This window comes from Parasteatoda tepidariorum, chromosome 2 (genome assembly GCF_982258835.1).
Source record: "Parasteatoda tepidariorum strain Cologne lab strain chromosome 2, Ptep-v5.0, whole genome shotgun sequence".
Classification (NCBI taxonomy): Eukaryota; Metazoa; Arthropoda; class Arachnida; order Araneae; family Theridiidae; genus Parasteatoda; species Parasteatoda tepidariorum.
In genome coordinates, this window is record NC_141756.1 from 123,894,897 (window position 1) to 123,908,377 (window position 13,481).

General features: G+C 28.0%; 1 long non-coding RNA gene across 4 annotated transcripts in view; it reads left to right on the forward strand.

Annotated features, from left to right (window-relative positions):
• The first annotated feature begins 284 nt into the window (after positions 1–284).
• LOC147816153 (uncharacterized) overlaps positions 285–13,481 on the forward strand; it is a 41,975-nt gene continuing 28,778 nt past the window's right edge. The window contains exons 1-5 of one of the 4 annotated variants that reach the window (XR_015431800.1): positions 285–1,235; positions 3,492–3,583; positions 6,428–6,448; positions 6,600–6,771; positions 9,473–9,598. This is a non-coding gene — a long non-coding RNA (uncharacterized LOC147816153). The other 3 variants (XR_015431802.1, XR_015431799.1, XR_015431801.1) reach the window with 3 other exon arrangements.

A 13,481-nucleotide genomic window follows, 5' to 3' on the forward strand; every position in this document is an offset into this window, starting at 1 on the left:
ATATATATAAATTCTTTATCTGTCTTAAATTAAAAAGAAATATTGATCTAAAATTTACAAGTCAGCACAATAATTTCGAGCAAATATTTGTAATTTATTCAAGAAGAAAATTATTAAAATGTAGGTTTTATTTAACTTTAAAAATTTTAAATTCGTAATCATTATTGTTTTTAAGGAAGGAATCAACAAAATTATTTTGTGTTCAATGAATTGATTATTAAAAATAAATTCTTTTCTTTTATAGACACACTATTAAACACTCATTAAATTTTTCTACCATAAATAAGCTTGTGAAATATCACTAAATTTCATTTTGATTTATCAAGTAATTATTTCAGATAGATAAAGTATTGCAAAATTTTTTTTGTAAGAAAATACTGGTTTTTTTTTATTTATTTTGCTGTCGCTTTGACTTCAATTAGCAATATGAGTAATGATTGCAAAATTAGACTCGAAGATTATCTTGCTTTGACATTAAAGCAATCGCCTATAAAATTTATTTACGAAAATTGGTTAAAAACAGTACAAAGTCCACAAAAAAAAAACCTCTTTTTTAAATTATTTTCAAAGAGATCAAAGATGAATTTTTTGCCCTTTTTATTTGGCGCTCCTTTTGCCATTGTCTAGGTTCACTAAATGATAAGTCCAGCCCTGTCCAAACACACCAAGGATTTGTCATTTTGTTTTTAAAATTCTTCCTAGTTGCCAATTGGCAATCATAGATGAGCAGTCTACCTATATTATTAGTCTATGAGAGACCTTTTCTCTATGTGTAGCTAGCTTGGTTTATTCTGTTTTGTGCCATACATAAAACAGACGGTAAAATTTTAAGTGAATATGGATAATGAAAAGTTTTTAACGTCTTCTGAGTTCAAACAAAGAGAGAGAGAGAGGGAGAAATAATAGAGAGCGCAGTAACAAAGTTAATTATCAAAGGTAACACCTTAAAGACTAGAATTTAACCAATCAAATTTACGACGTAGGTAGTCATGCGTCTACTTTTTACTCTTTAAAAAATGTTGTGCAATGTTTATTTTTTAAAAATTTAATTTTTGATTATCATGAAATGATTTTTTTTCAGGTAAACTAATCAATATTTTAGACTTCTTTTTTAGTTCCTAGAAGTCGTTGTTGTCTCTGATTTTATTCGCATGGATGAATGACTTTTTAGTATGCAGATGAAGAGAGGAGGAAATATTTAGAAAATTCTGCAAGCCTGTCTTTTCGTATATCAGGTAATCTTAAAAATGAAATTAAAAATTATATGATAATTAATTGATAATGTTTTGAAACCTATTTCCGCAAATGTTGATAAAGTGATTTGTTTTTTCTGGTGAATAAAATCCCCGAATTAAGTACTCTCGGAAGTCACGTACAACAGATGAACAACTTTTGATCTAATGATCCGATTGTTACGTACTATGACTCAATCTTAACGGTTCAAGAATCAAAAATTTATATATGCTTATTAGTTATTGCTGACGATAATTTTAGTTATGAACGCACTTTTGGTTTTATTTAGAACCTTTTAGTTACAAACGTATGAAAAACGTAATTTTTTTTTAATAAACATGCCTTTTTTTCCCAACTACGGATTTGGATTCATGACCCTTAAAATTCGGGAGAGGGGTTGTTGGAATCTGGGAAATAAATCCCTAAACCACAGGAGAACGGTTGAAAGTTTGGTTTTAGTCATACGGCAGGAGAGCGGTTTGAATCATATTTGATCAGAAGAGCGATAGTGGTCCGAACCAGGGTTTCTTTAACGTTAAATTTACTTTTTGCGAATTCAACTATAGTTCTCAAACTTTTTAAGCGAACTGAAATTTATAATTCGTATATCGAAAGATTATTCCATGGAAAAATTTTTTAATAATTATTTATAATTGATTTGTTTTATAATTGATTTGTTTTATAATTGATTTGTTTCATAATGGTCGAAAAATTGTGAACAGTTAAGGTAGACAATTTTTCAGTCCTATTTTTGAACGAAAATCGTTTGAATAGTTCTTGAAAAATTAAATTTTAAATAAAAGATTTTTTTTCTGCAATTCATGTTTTGTAAACAATTTCCTTATCTTCAAATAAAACAAAAGAATTAACATCGTTATTTCAACTCAAACAAAATCGCTGATGATGATTACATAGCTGCCAACTTGTAACGGTCATCGGGAAAGATTTTTAAAGAGTGATATCTTAATATAACTTAAATTTTACTACTCAGCCAGCACTGAGGGTTTCCCAATTTTTCTTTTTAACCTAAATTGCCGACTTTTCTTTAGAGGAGACGTGATTTTCTAAATAAGTTTCATAATTAATTGTGAGCATATTAACAAACAAAAAAAAGACTAACTGCTAATCCGTTATCAATCTTGAATTATTTTATTAATTTTGTTTTCATAATTATTTTGAAAGTTAAGAATAAAATTTCCTCATTTTATCAATCTTAAGATAAGGTTAAATTTGCACTTCCGGAGTTTCTACATTTATTTTTAATATGAAAGTGAATAACGGTTTTTATTGAAATGAAAACAAATGCTATAACTGACAGTATTACTTGGGGCATTGCTTGAGACCAAAGTTTACCATAATCAATCAATTTCCTCCCGTGCCCTTTCGAAGAGCCTTAATATTTCAGTCCCTAACCCTGGTATCTATATTTTTTCAGTTAGGTACCTTTATTCAGTCCCTGGTCAAATTATAAGACGCAGTATACGATTCTATGAAAAAATCTTAATTATCAGATGACAGCTTTTATCGTTTTTATGTGACTGAAAGCGGTTTACACTTGTTTACGTATCATTTGGTTAAATTATCTCATAGTCGCTTTAATGAAGTATTTTACGGTAACTCTATTTTATGGTTAAATATGCATAGTGGCTTATAGCGAAAAACTCTTCATAACATTCCATGTTCTACTGTAGATTGTCCTTATGGCGGACTTTTACTGTTTTCTGATTTAATGTTAAAATAATAAGACCTGAATGTGTACAGAAGCTGTTGACATCATTGATGACACTGAATGTTGATTTCAACATTCACTGTCCATACCGTTGTCAAAAATATTTGTCAAATCCGATTTGATATATTCGTTGATATTATTATTCGATATCTGCTGAGGGTAGATTAGGAGAAACATCAGTGTTTTTGGAGTACTGCATACTGGGCACTTTACCTTAGAAAAACATCACTATAGGGCATACCGGGCAAATGTATACCTGGCACCTTAGAAAAGTATCAGTTGTAGGGTATACCGGGAAGTGATACTTAACTAGACCTAGTATATATTTCAGACATTTACCAAAGCGACTTTGTGATTGTCAACATTCGCTGGTGGAAGTCAAAAACAAACCATTTCGGTCTTTCACAGTAACATATGCATAAGAAACAAACTATTTTTAAAAAAATTAGTAACTGCATTTACATATAGAACGAGTCATTCGATTGCTCATTATGAATCCAGTCTAATTTTCTTCCTTTTTCCTCCCTAGAGTCTGCAGGAAACTCTTAACCAAGAAATTTAAAACTAAGAACTCCAGTAAGTACCTGCATTCATGAGTGTAATCGGATTGAATAGTAAGAGGTAAGTTTTAATTAATTGAATAGTTAGAGGTAAGTTTTAATTAATGTAAAAAGATTTTTTACGTGACGATCACAAAATGGTTGTGCATTTTTCTATGTTAAAAGGTAAGATCGTACTGGTAATGTATTTATTTATCTTACGTTTTGTTTAATTAAATGGCCATTTATTATTGGAATGAATTTAGTTCGGGTCTTGTTTTATTGCCCGTCGCGACGGGACCGACGCGTCGGTTATCGTATTTTTCATTGCGCCGCTCTCAACATGCGCTCGAGAATCGCCCGCTCTTAAATTATGTGCGACGAATTTCGTTTGTTTCGTTTTCTATATTATTCAAACTTTTTCATCATGTTTTCTCTTACTTCATTTTCCAATTTTATCCTTTTTTTCGCTTTTCTTTCTCCAAATGACTAGCGACGAATTTCATTGGTACCATATCATTGTATTTGCGTTTTCCAATTTTATTTTGTTTTCAAATTAGTGTGTTTTGTGTCCTTTTTTCCCCAATCTTTTTCACTTTGCTTTCCAAATCATTACTATTCATGTGTTCACTGATTTGTTTTCCAGTTTATTCATCCTTTTTTGTTCTAGCTTGTTTTCTAGTATTATCCAGTATTTTATCTAGTATCATCCAGTGTGTGTTCCCATTTTTTTCATCCTTTTTTATTCTATTTTGTTTCTTAGTATTTTATTTTGGTGTTATAGTTCATCCAATGTGTTTTACAATTTTTTCATTCCTTGTTTTTTTCTATTTTGTTTTCTAGAACTTTATTCTGGTATTATAATCTATCCAGTGTGCTCCAAATTTTTTTTATCATCCAGTGTACTTTCCAATGTTTTTTTTTTCTTTCAATTTATGTGTTCCTATTAGTTTCTTTCAATGTGGGTGTCCCATTTTTTAATCTGTGCATTTTTAGTGTGTCTTGCATTTTCCAAGTTTTTCTGTAGCTTTCTCAGATTGTTTTTTTATCTATTTTTATTTCAATGCGTTTTCTATTATGTGTTCAAATTTTTATCTTCCAATACGTCTTCTGTTTTAATTCATTATAGTTGCTCCAAATTTCATTTTCTAATAATTGTTCTAATTTTTATTAATCCAATATGTATTCCAATCTTTATTTTCCAATATATGCTCCAATTTAGATTTTTCATTGTGTATTCCAATTATTTTTTGCATTCAGCGTTTGTTCCAGTTTTTTTCTCAAAATATGTGTTACAATTTTTTTTTTCTTGCAAATCTTTTTCTAATTTTCGTCCTCCACTGTGCGTTCCATTTCTTTAATGCGAGATTTTGTAATAATTTTTTCCTTGCATTTTTTTCTCTATTTTTCTTTAGCTTTCAGAAAATTTGCTTTTTTTTTTTAGCTTGTTTTGATTTTTTTCGATGTTTTTCCTTTGTCTGTTTTAGGGAGATTTTCGATTGGCGTTCAAGTGAAGTTGATCAAATCCAATTGTGATTTTTTTGCTCTATATTGTTTTCGTAACTTCGCTCCCTGTTTATAAGTGAATCTTTATGTTTTCCGTGTTCACTATTTTTCTTTTTTCAGTTTTCTGTAGTAATTTTAAGAACTTCTATTTGGTATTTTTATTCTTCCAATTTTCGTTTTTCCAACTTTTAACACATTATTTTTTTTTATGCGCTTTCCAATTTTATTCATTGTTTTTCAGCTTTTTGAGTGTTTTGTTTTATTCCTAAGTATGTGTCTTTGTATATGTATGTTTTTAATTACAACTACCCTAAAACTCTGGTTTAATTTTCATCCCTTCTATTTCAATTTCCAATGTACATTCTGGCTTTGTTTGTATTGTTCGTTCTGTTTTTATCTCAAATGTGTGCTGATGTTTTTACTTCAAATGTGTTTCTTTTTCAATGAATGTTTTTTTCCAGTAAGTGTTTTGTATCTTTCCTTTTTTTTCCCCTTATCTTCTTTGTTTTTTCAAGTGGTGTACTATTTCTGTAATTCTTGCAGATGTTTTTCGATTGTTAATATTTTCTTTAAATTAAAGTTGGTCAAATCCACTCATGTTTTGTTTTCCCTATTTCGTTTTTCGTATCTTTTCTCTTAGTTTATATGTGAATCGTTTTTTTCCCCGAACTCTGTATTTCTCGCTTTTCAATTTTTTGAGTTATTTCCAAATTTTTTTTTTATTAATATGTATATTCTGCTTATTTTCAATGGATGTGCTGTTTTTTTATGCGTAATTTTTTAAATATTTTTTGTTTTTATTTTCAATGAGTTCTGTTCCTACATCCAATTTTTGTGCTGTTTTCATTTCCAATGATTTTCTATATAATTTCTAAAATATTCTGTATTTACTTCGAATGTGTTTTTATTTGTTTTGTTAATTGAATATGTATGTTTTTTTTCGATGAGTGTTTTTTTTTCCAGTTGGTGTACCATTTTTCCTTCTATGTTTTTTCATCCTTTTCTTTTATGATGTGTGCTCTAGTTTTTCTGATTAGTAACATTTCCGCTCAAGAGCACCTGATCAAATCCATTCGTGACCATCGGTCTACTATTTTGTTTTCCTTATCTTCCATCTTTCGCATTCGTTTTTCTGTTGTTGTTTTTTTAGTATTTAGTCCAAGTATTTCCGATTATGTCCATTATGTCATGTCTTCCAATTCTTTGCAAAATTTCATTTTCATGTTATTAATTTTATATAATTAATTTATATAATTATATTTGATATAATTATATTTTATGCTATTAATTTTATTTTTTAAGAATTTTTTTCTCATTTCTTTTCTAATGTGTTTCATAGAAATTTTTTTTTCTTGAGTTCATTTTTTTCTGGTTTTTATCTAATTTATTTTATTGCTTTTTAACCTTTTTTTTTTTTTAGCTCTTTTCATCAAAAATTTGGGTAAGTTTAATGATTTTATTATGCTGTGTTTCAGTTGTTTCCAATATCTTTAACTTTTTCCAATTTTAATTTCTTTTCTTATGACCTGTACAATTTTTGAAACTTACCATGTCTCTAATTTATCATAAACCCACGTAATTTATCTTTATAGCATACATTTCTGCTTAATACTCTGACAAAGAGGAAGAATCTGACAAAATAGGATCTGTTATGTTGCTTAGAATCTGCCTGAGATTAATTCCAAAATGATCCTGTAGAACTGACTGCCTGATATAGACCTAACAATGCAAGAAAATTTATTTTGGAATATTGCCATTTTATTTGTAAGTAAAACATTTTTCAATCTATTTTATCGACTATTTAAAATCTCGCTATTAATTTTAAAACCAAATACACATTGCACAAAGCAGTGTTTTTTTTAATTTTTTATTGTATCATTTTTTTTTATGCTGATATGCACAATGCGATAAATTGAATAGATATAATTCTAAATAACTTTTGTTCTAGTAACCAGATCGAAGGTTGAATCATAATGGTACAAAGAAAAGTAACATCAAATGCGCTAATTAATTAACTATTAATTAAGTTAGACGAGCAAATCAACTTTGTATTGTATACGTACTTTTTTTCTCGCAAATTATGGAGTTGCCGTGATTGAGAAAGTAGTTCAGTCAGAGGAGCCGCCGAAATATCTCGTTCCTGTCAAAATGACAAAGTTTTGCTTTCTATTCCCTCATGGTCGTGATATTTCCAGGCTGATAGTGTTAACAAGTAATACGCGAAAAAAAGGTTCAGACAATCTATTTCTTATACCCCGAATCATATATATTTCTCAAGGTCAGATGGAAGTATTAGATTATTTTAGTTTAGAGATAGATAGTTTATTTTAAGCTAGATGTCGGCGCTCATCATTATTTTATTTTAAGCTAAAAATTTGTTCAAAAATTAAAAAAGATATTGTTCACACACTTAATTTTATACTCTCTATGTCCGAAAATGCTTGCTACATTTGATTACTTTTATACTGATATTGATGATTTTGTTTGAACATTATTCAGAGATTTCAGGATGTTACGCTATCAATCAACGAAATTTATTTACCAATCATTCTTTCCTTAAACCATCCAAGTCAAAATTTTCGATAATTTTCCATTGATGAACCAACATGATCTTGATGGTAAGCATCAATGAGCCATTTTATCATGAACCATTATATTTTTCTTTGGTAAACAGCATAAGTAACCATCTCCCCAATGTATGAATTCTGACGGATTTGTGATTGTCCAACATTGGTATAGCAACTAGTTTTGTTGTTTTAAAAACTGGGTTAAAAAATTAAAAAAAATTATTTCAAAATGCCGGGGTTCACACGCTTTTAACCCATATTGAAAGGACTTATCAACAATAGCGTAAAAACTTTTTTCCAGACAAATGAACCATAAATTCAATAGTTGTATAATTTTTGACCTAAATGTAGCAACTAATGTGAAAGGGGAAGTCTAATTCTGTTGAATAAAAAAAAAGCACTTTTATAATCGTTTTCTTCAAAATTATAAGATCATTAAATGATTATTCTTAATTTTTGTTTTTGCATATTTCGTAATTTGTCAGAATTGTTTTAAGTTCCACTAACCATTTTCGTTTGTCATTAAAAAAAACTGCAGTCAAAACAAGTTTTAGCCGAATTTTAACCTAGAACACAAGATTGAATTTATCTTCAAAAGTTAAAATTGTTACCCCACGGGAAAAAGTTTTGTCTAAACAAGTTTTCGCCAGTAAGAAAGAAAGAAGTGTGAAATTAACCTATTTATGTTAGAGCAATAGACCAACAAATATTTTCGTTGGTCTGATATGATAAAAAACGTTTTAAATAATTTTTGATCAAACAATCACTTCAACGGTTATTGGGGAGCCTATCAAAAAATTGTTTTAGTCCAACTGTTAAAAGAGTTACAGCCAAAACGAATTGTATCTAATTTCTGATGAATTGACTATTTCTTATATAACCAAAAATTTTGATTTCGAGCAACATTTGAAATTATTCCACGATACGTTAGCCCATCGAACAAAATCGTTATTCCACTAAAATGTTTCGTCAGCAAAACGAATTATTCAGCAAATAGAACATATTTCACTTATCGACATTTTGTAATCTAACTTAACAACGAGGGAAAATCCACATGAACCTGTATGTAAGATTCTCTATACATGCTTGCATTTTATAACCAATCTCATGAATCTTTTGATTACTTATTTATCTCAAATTATTTAGCTTTAATGTTCCGTGTACAAATTCCAGACATTCCGTCTAATAATCTAATTTTCAATAACTAATTGGAAATTTTATTGGTTCCAGGGGGGATTACCAAAATGCTATTTAATTAGTACTAACAATTCATTAAATTACGAAATCAGAAACAAACAAAAAAATGATTTATCTGAATAAAAAGACATTTTTTTACATATTTGGATACCTGACGCTCAAAATATGGGAGGAAGACAAAATTGTGAAGAAAAAAAATTGGATTATAAATTGGGGTTTTTAGGGTTTTTGACCACTGTTATAAAAAAAGGCCAAACAATATCGCTATATTAGGTCGATTAATTTGAAATAATTATAAACTAAATGTGTGATTTTAAAGAGTGCAATACATAGTGTTTCAGCGTAAAATAGCAATCAAGTATAAGCAATAAAAAAGACTGAAATAAAAACCGATATTTTTCTTTCAATGTTTTGGATATAAAAAAGCATTGATCACATAAATCACAAATATTTGATAATTTCCAAACATTTCGTGAACCACTGTCGAAAAAAGCGTATAATATAATTAAAAGATTAGTTTTTCACCCAGAACTCCTATTGAAAAGATAAAACCTTGATAGTTTCCTGTTTGTTTTTAAAGTTTAAAAAAAATAATACTTAATTAATAAAATATTATAATATGAAAAATAATAAAGGGAATAAAATTAATGTATTTTAAAGTAATATGTTTGATACTGTAACAAAAATTTGCAAATTTCTAGGATTTAGAAGAAGTCTGATGAGTCCTTATGATTCGTACTATGATAGTGTGATGGCTATAGTCCCGGCAGTGGTCTACTCAGTGACAAAAGTGGACTGCAGGCATCTGTGACCTTGAAGAGCTTTCGGTACGTCTTCTTAAATCTCAGATATTTTGATAACAAAAGCTCAAAAATATTGCATAATTTAGCATTTTCAAAGTTCAGTACTGGGGTATATTGTAGTAATTGCCAGTGTAATTGTTAAACCATTAAATTGCAAATCATTATTGTTAAATCATAATGTAATTGTTAAACCAAAATTGTTAGTGTAAAAAATTTTATAGAGTTAGAAAAAAGATCTTTTTTGATGAATTGATTCGATATCATAATCTATTAATGAAAGATTGCATTTTATCCCTTAATAGTCGCATAATTTTGAAGAAAGCAGTCGTAGTTTTTTTTAAAGGAAAATTATACAAAACTAAGTGTTTATACAGTCGATGTACTCATTTTTAATTTTTGAGTTAATTTTTAGCTTTCATGTTTGATAAGTGCTGATTTAAAATAAACTATCTCCAAACACGTGGCAAATAATCTTGCACTGCCATCTGCTGTGTAGAGTAGGTAATATGCATAATTCGGTACATAAGAAATAAGTTAAGAAAACATCAACTAAGTTAAGAAACAGTTAAGAAACTTTTAAGAAAACATCAGCCTGGAAATATCACGGTCATGAGAAATAGAGGGTGGAACATCACCCCGGTATATCTTGAACGGAGCGAGAAGGTACGGGTTAAGATAATTCTTTTATCCGAAACATAATAATATTCGCTGGATAAAAATATTTTTTACTTGTGTGAATCGTTTATTATTATTGGTATTCTTACATTTCCAATTACCACATCAATAATTTTTTTAATACTTAATTAATGTAAATATTTGTCTATCATAGCTGCAGAACAATTAACTGAATTTTGCCATCAATTCTCCTGGTTTTTGTTTGCTATTTTTGTTGTTGGGAGAAATTTTTCTTAAATTGTTGTATATCTGTGTTATACTTTTCACAAACATTGATTTATTTTTATGTAACTTTAAATTACATTTATATTTTCTGATACTAACACAGACAGTTTTAATTATAATTGCTCATTAATCTTCATTATCATTAATCATTAATGATTATTTTATTAGTTTTATTAAATTTAGGTGGGGTCCCTCCTCTAATGGGATTTTTTTTTAAATGATGATCATTTTATTATTTTATATTATATGAATATAGAATTATATTATTATTATTAATATTTTCTGTAACTATTCTGTAATTATATATGATTTTGTATTAGGTGGTAGATTTATATATTCATGAAATTTAAAAATGAAGATTAGTAGTTGATTATATTATGATGTTATTATTTTAATAAGTTTTTGTTTAGGATCTATATTATGTATATTATATATATAAAGAATATTAAGATAATAATTCTATTAGCTTTCAAGGTTAAAAGTACTTTATATATATATATATATATATATATTACTAATATGAATTTACAGTTCATCATCTATGTTTGATTTCTTAAATATAATTATAAACTTGCAATTTATTGTTTTAGATATAAACTATAAAGAAATATATTACTGCGATGATTATATTCTACTAATCATAAAGATATTGGGACTTTATATTTAATTTTTGGAGCTTGGGCTGCAATAGTGGGAACAGCAATAGGAGTATTAATTCGAATTGAGTTAGGTCAAACAGGTAGATTTATGGGTGATGATCAATTATATAATGTAATTGTAACGGCTCATGCTTTTGTAATAATTTTTTTTATAGTAATACCAATTTTAATTGGAGGGTTTGGAAATTGATTAGTTCCATTAATATTAGGGGCACCTGATATAGCATTTCCTCGGATAAATAACTTGAGATTTTGATTATTACCTCCTTCTTTATTATTATTATTTATTTCATCTGTAGTAGAAATAGGAGTAGGAGCTGGTTGAACTGTATATCCACCTTTATCATCTTTAGATGGTCATGGGGGTAGATCAGTAGATTTTGCAATTTTTTCTTTACATTTAGCTGGGGCTTCTCCTATTATAGGTGCGGTAAACTTTATTTCTACTGTACTTAATATGCGATCTTATGGGATGAGAATAGAAAAAGTTCCTTTATTTGTATGATCAGTTCTAATTACTGCTGTTCTATTATTATTATCACTACCAGTATTAGCAGGTGCTATTACTATGTTATTAACTGATCGGAATTTTAATACTTCATTTTTTGATCCTGCAGGAGGAGGTGATCCTATTTTGTTTCAACATTTATTCTGATTTTTTGGTCATCCTGAAGTATATATTTTGATTTTACCAGGATTTGGTATTGTATCTCATGTAATAAGATCAATAGTAGGGAAACGAGAGCCATTTGGAAGATTAGGAATAATTTATGCTATAGTAGGGATCGGATTGATGGGTTTTGTAGTGTGAGTTCATCATATATTTTCTGTTGGGATGGACACTCGTGCTTATTTTACTGCTGCCACTATAATTATTGCTGTACCTACGGGTATTAAAATTTTTAGATGAATAGCTACTCTCCATGGCTCTTATTTTAAAATAGATACTCCCTTATTGTGATGTGTGGGATTTGTATTTTTATTTACTATTGGTGGTATTACTGGAGTAGTATTATCAAATTCTTCTTTAGATATTATTTTACATGACACTTATTATGTAGTAGCTCATTTTCATTATGTATTAAGAATAGGTGCTGTATTTGCAATTTTAGCAGGATTAACTTTTTGATTTCCTTTATTTTTTGGAATAAAGTTAGATATAAAGAAGACTAAATTACAATTTTATGTTATATTTGTAGGAGTAAATATGACTTTTTTTCCTCAACATTTTTTAGGGTTAAATGGAATGCCACGTCGGTATTCAGATTATCCAGATGTTTATTCATTTTGAAATATAATTTCATCATTAGGCTCATTAATATCATTATTTGGAGTAATTATAATAATTATATTAATCTGAGAAAGAATAGTATATAAAAGTTCTTACAATATAGAATATTATGTTATATCTTCTTTGGAATGAATTAATAATGTTCCCCCTATAAATCACACTTTTAATCAGTTAAATTTGTTAAGAAAATAATTTTTGCCAAATTGAGGATCTTATTATTTTCAAAATAGATCTTCTCCTATAATAGAACAGTTAATTTTTTTTCATGATCATACAATAATAGTAATAATTGTAATTGTAATTTTGGTTGGATATATGTTGATAAATTCATATACTAATAAGATTTATAATCTTGGAATGTTTGAGGGTCAAAGATTAGAAAGAATTTGAACCTTATTACCAGGAGTATTCTTGTTATTAATTGCATTTCCTTCAATTCGGTTGTTATATTTAATAGAAGAATTTGAAATATCTGAATTGAGTATTAAGGTAATAGGACATCAGTGATATTGGTCTTATGAATATAGAGATTTTAATATTATAAGATTTGATTCATATATAATTCCTTCAGATAATAAGAGAATATTTCGATTGTTAGAAGTAGATAATTCTTTGGTTATTCCAAGAATATTAGACGTTCGAATAATTGTATCTAGAACTGATGTTATTCATTCTTGAACTATCCCTTCATTAGGGGTAAAAGTAGATGCTATTCCAGGTCGGTTGAATCAGTTATTTTATATTTTTAATCGAAATGGATTATTTGTAGGGCAGTGTTCAGAAATTTGTGGGGCTAATCATAGATTTATACCTATTGTAATTTCAGTAGTACCTCAAATTGAATTTATAAAAATATGATTGTGAAATAGTGGCCGAATTTAGGTGTTAGTCTCTTAAATTAATTATGAAATAAGTAGTTAAATTAATATTAGTTTGTCAAACTAAAGATGATATTATACCACAATTAATACCTTTGTATTGAATTATATCTTCTTTTTTTGTAATCCTATTAATATTATTATTTATAAAAATTTATGGTAATTATAATAGTATAAGA